Source organism: Otolemur garnettii, unplaced genomic scaffold (assembly GCF_000181295.1).
Source record: "Otolemur garnettii isolate 467f Iridium unplaced genomic scaffold, OtoGar3 scaffold00138, whole genome shotgun sequence".
NCBI classification, from domain to species: domain Eukaryota; kingdom Metazoa; phylum Chordata; class Mammalia; order Primates; family Galagidae; genus Otolemur; species Otolemur garnettii.
The window spans coordinates 4,779,097-4,789,380 of NW_003852533.1; positions in this window are offsets into that span (position 1 = coordinate 4,779,097).

Genomic DNA, 10,284 nt, shown 5'->3' on the forward strand with positions numbered 1-10,284 from the left:
GGCCCCCATCTGCCCCTGTGAGTCAGTCTCAGGAGTGGAATCAGACAGGGTTTGCCTTTGGGCAACCCCCTTCCCTTTCCACTCCCCCCCGCCTCCCGCCTGGACTGACATGCCCCACATAGAATATCAGTGTCCCCTTGTCAACTCAGGCTGGTTTCCAGAACGTGCGGTGGGGACAGGGCTCAGCATGGACTCAGAGTGGGCTTGTCTATTGAAAATGTATCTCTCTGCCTTGGATATCAGAACTGGTCTAAGAATTTGGATCATGTAATAACGTTTCTTTCATAAGAACTTTTTTCCTGCTAAACACCTGATTTTCACCTCCTAATTTTTTTTTTTGTTTTTGTTTTTTTTGAGACACAGTCTCACTAAAGTGTCATGGCATCACAGCAACCTCAAACTCTTGGGTTTAAGTGATCCTCTTGCCTCAGCCTCCTGAGTAGCTAGGACGACAGGTGCCCGCCACAACACCTGGCTATTTCTTTGTTGTAGTTGTCATTGTTGTTTAGCAGGCCCAGGCCAGGTTCGCACCCACCTGCCTTGGTGTATGTGGCCAGCACCGTAACCACTGTGCCACAGGTGCCAAGCCAACCTAATTTTTTATTGCAGTTACTGAACCAGCAATAAAAGCCTCAACGGTGGTGAGGGAGGGGTGGCTGCCATGGGTGAGGCGTGCCCGTGGAGGGAGGCGGGTGGCCATGGCAGCCTTAACCTTGGCTGACCAGGTGAGCCAGATGAGCCAGGGCTGGGTGTGGGTCTTCTGTTCTCATCTCTCTGTACCTTTTCCCTGGACCTGAAAAGAAGCCCCCATGCCCGCCACAATGTCCCACCTCCCTCCTCAATTAAAGGCCATCTCCTGTTTCCTCTGACCCCCACACCGAGGGACAGGACTCTCCTGTGACACCCGAGGATCTCTGCCACTCGCCCTCTCCTGTTAAAGCATCTAGGGGACAGGAAGCTCATAACTTCCTCTGCCCTTCCTTGGAGTCCAAGCCGACAGCAGGGCTTGTTAAATGTTTTTAATGGAAACAGACACTTTGAGAGACAGCAATTGCAAAGATTTTTGCTGTTAATAAGCACATTTTTAAGTAATTCTAGAGCTAGATATTCCAAATCCCAGCTTCTTTAAATCTGGTTTCATTAAACAACAAGAGGGGCCCAAACCTGGGGTGCATGGGAGAGGACAGATTAGTGCCGACTGGGCACCCCTCGACCATGGGGTACCGGGGGCAGGCCTTTTGCTTGGCCTCGGTCTCTCCAGCTACAGCATGAGGATAATCATAGCACACACCCTGCAGAGCTGTAAGAACCGGGGAGCTAACACTCGCCGATTGCTCAGCTCCACGCCTGAAATGGCCTGAAAACCGGGCCTCTGTGCTGCACTCATGATGATCACTTTTTAGATTCAGAGTTTTTCAAACTTGAAGAAACTTGGTGACTTGTACTCATCAGTATGAGCTTTGTCCAACACTAATACCAAAGCATAACAGTCAGCAAGGGTCCTAGGCTGCAGGCAAGTCACGGACTGGGAGGTACTTCCTGCCCACAGCTATGTCCTCAGGTTCCGGCAGAGAGGGGCAGGAGCCCCCCCTGCTGCGCCAGTCAGAGGCTCTGATGGCAGGGACAGGGGCTGGAGTCTGAAGACTGACTCTGTCTCTCCTTCCCAGTCCCCGTTTTCCCGTCACCTACCGTTAACATCCTTCCTAGTTTTACCTTATTTTTAATTACCCCAGTATGTGCTGTACAACTTAAAACCTGTGGCTAAACATCTGCTTAAATTCTTTGGCAAACAGATGCAATATTCAGTTCCATTCTCCAAACACCACTGGCACCATCCTATGACAGGCACTGTACTTATGAGGGGAAAAATGAGGCTCCTGCACCCAGGAACTAACATTTATTTAAAGGAGACGGGCCTGAAAACTCACAGCTGCAGGGTGATGTGTTCAATGCTTTAATAGGGGTGTACAGGTGGGTACACGTGTCGATTCTGCCCTAAAGACAGGCTTCATTAAAATATCCAACAAATTAAGAAACAACACTGGTCACTTCATTGCATCATTCCGCAGCTCTAACAAACTGGCAAACGACACCAGTCACTTCACTGCTTCTTTCTCCGTGTTCTGCGGGTAAGGCCGTCACCAGGCCCACAGAGCTGAATGCAGGGACTAGTCACTGGCATCACATTTTTGATGTTGTGTTACTGCAAAACGCTAACAAACATGACGTAAGGCACTTTTTCTAAAAATCACAGCTTTAAAACTGGATCTTTAGATCTCTGCTTCTGGGCTCATCCCCGCCATCCTCACTGCGAGGACCTGGCCCCTGGGGTCCCTTTCTGCTTCTCCTGTCAGAGTTAGATTCAGCCCCTGAACTACAAAGGCCACAGACCTGCCGCTGGCCTCCAAATCCCCCACCCTGGTCATCTAGTTTTTTTCCCCTAAGCTGCTCTCAAATCCAGTCACTTTGAGACTGAATGCATGTTTGGTGTGCCCACTCCCATGTAATTGCTCTATTCCCGAGACACAAGCTCCTCCCCAGAGGTGTTTTCTGTATAAAATTATGAGCAACCCATAGGCTGACCACTCCCATACGTCCCCAAGATGCAGCCTGACGAGGGAAGGGAATCAAAGAGGAGAACAACACTGGATGCTGCCAGCATGACTGCTGAGCGCCAGCTGTTCTGGAGTTTATCCCACATGAGATATTTCTTTTGTACTGAGGACGATCACTGAAAAATCATGACTACATAATAAAGCCACAGAAGACAACCCCATCATTACTGCCGCAGGAAATAAAACACAGATTAATGTCCCCAAAGCTCACGTCAGGAGAGATAATGATGATGTCTACACACGAATCTTCTCGTCCTGGACAAAGAACTTAAGTACCACCTAAAGTGGAATGATAATTATATAGAAATCACCAGTGACAACGCTATCTGCTAAGCATGGATTGAGTTCACACATTTTCAAAGCCTTTGTTTTGTATTTCTCTCTGCAAATTCTGAAGTCTTCCCACTTGTATTCAAGTGACACAAATTACAAGTGGCACAGCAAAGCACTCACTCTGCCTAACAAGGCAAAAACAGCCCACAGCGGACGCACTGGGGCGTCATGCCTCCCGCACTGCTCAGCGTGTCAGAGCAAGCTGTGAGCAAGAAAGGCTGAGGGACGGACGTGGGCCACGCCAACAGGCCATCCCCATCCAAGTCAAAACCAGATATAAACAACCGTTTGGGAAAATAGGCTCCACTTGTGTTTCTGGCTACAGAAAAACTGGCTGGGTAGAAAAAAGTATGTGACAGGATCAGAGGCCGTGACAGGATCAGAGGCTGAGCTGGCCAGAGTAAGGGACATCTACTCCAGTGTGAACACTGGCGGGCAGGATGCAAGGACTCTTCATCTCGTTCCAGCTGGCAGCAGCTCAGCATCAATTATTAACTGGAATGTGGTCTGGCCACAGCATCTTCACGTTCACGGCAGCCAGTTTCAACCTCGAGGAAACTCAAGGAAGCATACCACATGTGAAGCAGAAAGGATGCCATCGGCTGTGATTCCTGGAGTGAAATAATGGACCACAACACTGCCCGTCTCAAAACTTTGGTAGCGATTTTGGAAATGCTAAAAGTTTTCCTGGTAGCTATGACTTTATTTATATTAAGTTCTTTGACCAAAATTTAATTTAGGCTCAACTTTTGAAGTATATGATTTACTGCCTAGTGAGAAGTGCCCCTGTAGTTCAGAGCAAATGAATGGGTCACAATTACTGAAACCCTATCTATGATTTTCTGACCACAGGTACAATTTTTTTTTTTTTTTTGAGACTGAGTCTCACTACGTCGCCCTTAGTAGAGTGCCATGGCGTCACAGCTCACAGCAGCCTCAAGCTCTTGGGTTGAAGCTATACTCTTGCCTCAGTCTCCCAAATAGCTAGGACCACAGGCACCCACCACAACGCCTGGCTATTTTGTTGTTGTCGTTGTTTAGCTAGCCTGGGCTGGGCTTTGAACACTCCAGCTCTGGTGCATGTGGCTGGCGCCCTACCCACTGAGGGTAGGTCACTCTTTGCCTAACCATGAGTAAATTTTAGAAGCCTTTATATTTATTAAAACCTATTAAAATTCACAGCTATTTGAAATGATGAGGGGTAGGAAATGAGGAAAATGAGTCTGTTTTCTTTCTCTCTTTCTTGTGTTATTTATGGTTGAGATAAGGTGTAGCCAGGCACAAGGAATGGATGCCACCGGAATGTGAGCAAAGTCTCCACCTCTGGCCTGGTTTGTAAAGTCCCCGGTGGGTTCTTGGCAGTCTATAAAACACAGCATGAAACAAAACTACAACAACTGGTCACTGACTTTGTGCTTTCTGTTCAGACACTGTTCTGAGTGCTCTACGCGAATGAACCTCCCAGTCCTCATGAGACCTGTGTAGCTGCCACTACTATCCTTACTTGCTAGATTAGGAAATGCAAGTATATATATTTATACCTTTTCCATAAAGGTTACTTTCTTACCACTTCAACAGTGGGCAGAACAAGAGAGAAGAGGGAGTCTCCTGTCTCACTCCGTGTCCCTGTCACTGAAAGCACCACGGTCCCCTCCAGGAAGGACAGACCATCGCAGCCTGCTACCCTGTCTGGTGTCATTTCCTAGAACCCACCAGTCCTAAGTTGAAAACCTCCTCGGGGTCGTTGGGGGCACAGCTCTGCCCCTGCAGGAGTTTCCCTGGGACCGAGCACCTGGCATCCCTGAGTGCCCCACCAGCTGTCACACTCTCATTTCTGTTCTGCTCATGACTATCCCTGGAACGCTCCTCTTCAGGCAGCCAGAGACTCCGCCTCTGCCATGTCACTGTGCTGAAGTGGTTGGGGCAGGGCATTGTTTTTTATTTTTCAAACAGATCTTAGTTAAGATCGAGAGGAGGCCTAATAGGCTCCCAAAAGGCAGTGAGAGGCAGGTCCTCCCCGAGGTGGGGCCTCTGGCTGCCACTCAGGCCACCTTCTCCTGCCTCACGTGCCCGGCAGCTGCGTCTGGCTACCCCACAGTCCAGCCTGCTGACTCTTCTTTGTTGCTTTGGTGAAAACACAGTGGAAACAGACAAGGTGTAAAATCCATGTTGAGTGGGACGCTCTTGATAAGTGAAGCCGAAGGAATTTTTCTCCTTTCACAGTGGTGTGGAAATTCGCTATCCCCGGCCTGCTCCTGTGTCCAGGAGGAAGAGTGACTGCAGACGTGGCCGCCCCGCAGAGCACATGAGGGCAGAGCCGGCCCTCAGGCCTTTCTGAGACTGGAGACTGTCCTGGTGTCCCACCACCCATCTGTGCCCCATCCCGTCCTCTCCCACGCTGTGGCTCCTTTCCCACACTGTGACAGGTGCTCAGAGAACACACCGGAAGCTCCCTCGTGCACAGCGACACGCAGACAGCTGTTGGCAACTTCAATTACCAGCACCATCAAAAGTTCATTTTCAACAGGAAGTTAATCAGTAGAGGCCTAAAGTCCTAGGCCTTGAATCTCATGATTAACCAGAGAGTGGCAGAGAGACCTGGGCACTCAAAGCCCCTGTCCGGGACCAGCCTCCAGCAAGCTGTCGAGGTTGGTGAGATCTTTCTTCTGAAATTGTCTGTGTTCAGGTACAGTCTTATGTCCCTTCTTCACTCTTTGCCAGCACGTGACACATAACCCCTTTGCCAAAAATCTACCAAGTCACTTAAAGTTCATGCCAGTTGTGTCCCCACCAGACTGACCTTCCAGAGGGCCTGACACTGAGCTTGGTCCTTTTGCTTGCTCAGCATATCGCTGCAGGCCGCCTGGCCCTGCACACACAGGCCTGAGAACCCCTCCGCTCACTTGCACAGCTGGGCTGCCGGCTCCCGAGCAGGGCCCACCTGGGAGTCCCTGCACATGGGAATCGCTCACACTGGCTCCTACAGTCAGGGGGACACAACTGCAACCCAGGAGGCTCTTGGACGTGGTAAGACTTTGCCTTAAGGATCAACTGTGAAGGGCAAGTCTGGTCAGTCTTTTAATTGTGCACTGGTCACCAGCATACGTGTGGCTGTTATTTAGAGTTTTGTGCCAACTCAGGGTTCAAGTAAGCACATCACAGGTGTCAGGGAGGCCTGGTGACTTAAAGTAGTGATAGGAATGACTGAAAAAAACAGGTAAAGTTTTTGCAAGAAAAAACAAGTTTATTAACAACTTACACAGCAAGCCACCCGTCCTAATGACTGCAGGCTCCACAGAACATGCTGTTTGGGGTTTTATACACAACTTTGAGGAGTATTGCTGCTTCACAGAAGCCTCCCAGGGTCTCAAAACAACCCATTTGCACAGTCTTCATCAGCCCCATCCCCCTAATAGCCCAGGTCAGACTGACCCAAACCATCCAAAATTGCCCAATCATGTCCGTCATTGCCCTGCTCCCAGGCCGGTAACTGCCTGACCAGGTGAGGGACTTTGTAAGCCTGACTGAAGAACCCCTTGGCCATTGAGCAAACATTCACTATGGACAAAAAACAGAATGAACAAGCAGATGAGGAATAGCCATCATTCCTTGTCTGCTAGAATTTTCTACCAATTAAAAATATATTGGGTTTGACTGTCTTTAAGTCATAGAAGACTGAAAACTCTCTAATATTTTAAGGTATGTGAACATGTATAAAAGTTGAGACAACCTCCAGTTTAAACACACAGCATTAACTAAACAAAGATAAGCCTACCAACTGAGCAATCAGGTAATCTGCATTACTTTGTTAATCACCAATAAAAGGACCACAACTCAAACACCAAGGGCTGGAAGTCAATCTGGCATATCTGTGCTTAACAGTGGAGAAATGGCATAAGATCTTTTTAGTACTGGCTTCCAATTTAACAATAACAAAAAAATAGAATCATTACTTTAATGCAAAGAATGCTTAAAATACTTTGAAATTTATTTAATAATAGAAATGGAATTTTCTTTTATTTTTTTGAGACAGAGTCTCCCTCTCACCCTGGATAGAGTGCTGTGGCATCATAGCTCATAGCAACCTCAAACTCTTGGGCTCAAGTCGTCCTCTTATGTAGCTGGTGTAGCTTGCCTCTGGTGTAGCTGGGACTATAGGTGCCCACCACAATCTCTGGGTAATTTTTCTATTTTTAGTAAAGATGGGGTCTCACTCTTGCTCAGGCTGGCCTCAAACTCCTGAGCTCAGGCAATCCTCCTGCCTCAGCCTCCCAGAGTGCTGGGATTACAGGTGTGAGCTACTGTGCCTGGACTGAAAAATAATTCTATAATTATTCAGAAGTACAATATGCTAATTATAGCAAGTACACTTATATTAAAAGGAATTGTGATTTTAAATCAAAAGATTTTATGAAACACATATATAAAATCAAAGCTAACGAGCGAATCTGAAAACTCTATTCCTTAAGAAATAAAGCAACGCCAAACACAATCATAGCTTAGGAACTGTGGGCCCAGTGTAGTTTCACCTCAGTTTCTTCATCCAGGAACCAGGTAATACTTGGACAATAAATTATGAGGTAATGTACAATTTAGTAAGCAACTGTTTACATATATACCCTTCATTAAAACTTTGTGTTTCTAGGTAACATTCATTAACTAAAGCAGAGGTTTAAAGAATGATCCATAATTTTCTAGATTAACTTCTTTAATCCTGCTACCAATGTAATCAGCTTTAAATCTCAGAAGGCCACTGTATAGTTTTTGAACATAAATGTTTTCATTTGATTTACTTTGGAAATTCATTTTAAACTACTCTCTTTGCCACAAAGAAGCACCTCTAAACTCCAGGTTGCTTTTCAGTAGAAGTATTTCATACTAACAGTTTATCTCCAGAAACACTCCACATCAGGAGAGGCCAATCACATCTGCGGGAGGAGAGTGGGGAGGAGAAGGGAGGTCTCAGAAGAAGCATCTAAAGATAAAGAGAACCGATTTCACTGTTTATGCTTCTAGGCTGAGATGTTTAAAGAGTCATTTCAACTGAAAGGGCCTGAGATAGGATTAAAGGCACTCAAGTTTCTGATACATTTAATTAAACAGGAAATGCTGAACAAGAACGCCACACGTCATCATTTCTGCCTTCCCAGCAAGTGGCCCTCTCCATGTTAAAAAATAGCTTTAATCAGTAGAATTGACCTTTGATAGAATTAATAGGCTTCTAGGAATGATCTCTCACAGGAAGCTGAAAAACTGCAGCTAACATGGGAGAAAATTACATAATCACTGAAGCGGAGGGCAAGCAAGTAACTGACACATGAGTCAGCTGAGATGTGCGGCTGCTACCTTCCCTGTGCCACCAGGGACATGACACATGCGTTTTGGTGCCACAGTGAGGTGCTGTCTTATAACACAATAGCGGCTCTGGGTTTCTCCCTTTGAACAAGGTTGAGGTACATGACACATTTGCCATGGGCCTTCTTGTTAAACTATCACAGCCCTCAGAAAGGAAGGCAGGAGGGTGAGATCAACACAGCTGCTGTCAGGTGTGTGTCCTGCTGGCTTGTAAAAGGTGGAATCAATTTGCTTCAGTGATGGGTAATAACTTCTCTGTCCTTGAAGAAGCACTTTGAGAAATGCCAGAGTCACAGAACTGTACACTCAGTGACACTGATTCAATGCCCGACTTGGTCTGTGCTTTACCGAGGGCGGAGGTGGGCGGCAGGCCGACACAGCTGGCTTGTGCCTGGAGCAGCCCTGAGGAGTTGAGTAAGGATGCCCCCCTGCCCCTGTCAGCAAATGCCCCCGCTGCAAAGTGCTGTCACTTCCTGACACACATCACCAAGATACTTTATGTAACCTCAGCCTAGCAGGCACCCCTTCCCCAAGCCATGCTTTTCCTATTGCCAATCACTGAAGTACAGACACGTGCTCCCATGGCCACAGGAGACCTGCCACTGGGCCAGTCACTTCCATGGCAGGAAAAGCCAGGACTGCTGATACAGGGCAGAGGCACCTGAGGGGCTGGACGATGTGGGACTGGGCTGGTGGGTGGGGAGCACAGGCCTCAACTGGCTGTCCTCGGTTCAGCATGGTCTTTGGTTTCCCCAGTGGCTTAGGAAGAGTATGTTTGTCATTTCCACAGACAGGTCACAGTGTAAAGATGACAGAAGACGAGTGTGCTGGGGCACATTGCGTGTACTCAGCAGCACCACCCTTTTCCTGACATGGCCATGTTACTTGTGTGACTGGGCACAAGAGTCCTGTCCACAGTGAGTTTCCAGCAACTGGAGGAGAAAGGCTCGGGTCACCTCACCTGTAGGACAGTGGCTCTCAAACCCCTGCACACTGAGGAAGCGCAGATTGTTCTGAAATCTGCCTGTTCTCAGCCTACACCCCAACTGGCTTGGGCAGAGCCTCCATGTCAGCTACCTGTTTGTGAACCCCCCGGGTGAGCCCACATGCAGCCTCCTCCACAAGAGCCCCAGGGGGTAGAGGGTCTGCGGCAGCAGGACAACCACCTCACCCACGGCAGGGCGGCCTGTGGGCCCCAGGGTCTCCAACCCGCAGATTTGGGCTGCATCACTAACAAGCACAAGGGCTGTGTCAAGTGACGACGGCCGAGGAACGCCCCTCCAGTGTGCTGAGCGGTGTGACCAACACTCCAGCTGGGTGTTCACGGCGGCCTCCACAGGTGTGCTCAGTCATCAGGGCCTGAAAATGCAGATTGCAAGGACCCACTCTAGAAGTTCTGGTCCAGAACACCTGCAGGGACCAGGCCTTTGATTGGCCCCTGGTGCCCTAGAACCCCGTCAGGCCCCAACGTGGGAAGAGCAAATTCCCTGTAGTGAAGCATCTGCCCTGAGTTATTCTATGGGCCAGGGTGAGGTCACAGGAATTGGCTCCGTCCAATAGGATGTCTCCCGCACACCCTTCATCCTCTCTCACTGCTGCAGACCCTGTGAGTATAGAGAAAAATAAACCTCCCGTTCTAGCAAGTTTATGATAAAAAGCAGTGATTTCTGTGTAACCTATTTCCATGACTTCCAGGAGGCACCCACTCCTATTTCCATGTCCATCTCTTGAAAAAAACCAAACCCTCCAGATTATTAGGAAAGGAGGCGGCTTCCTTTCCATCCTACTTCTCATATTTAATAAATGAGAACTACATACTAAGGAATCTAACATTAGAATATTTTAACTGTTTATAATTTGAAATTACTTCAGTAACTTGTTTGAAAAATGAGGCTTGAGCTATTAATATATGGGGATTGTGTCCTGAAGCTGCCACTCACTAGCTGTTCAGCCTCCTGTGTCTCCATTTCCACACCTGCAA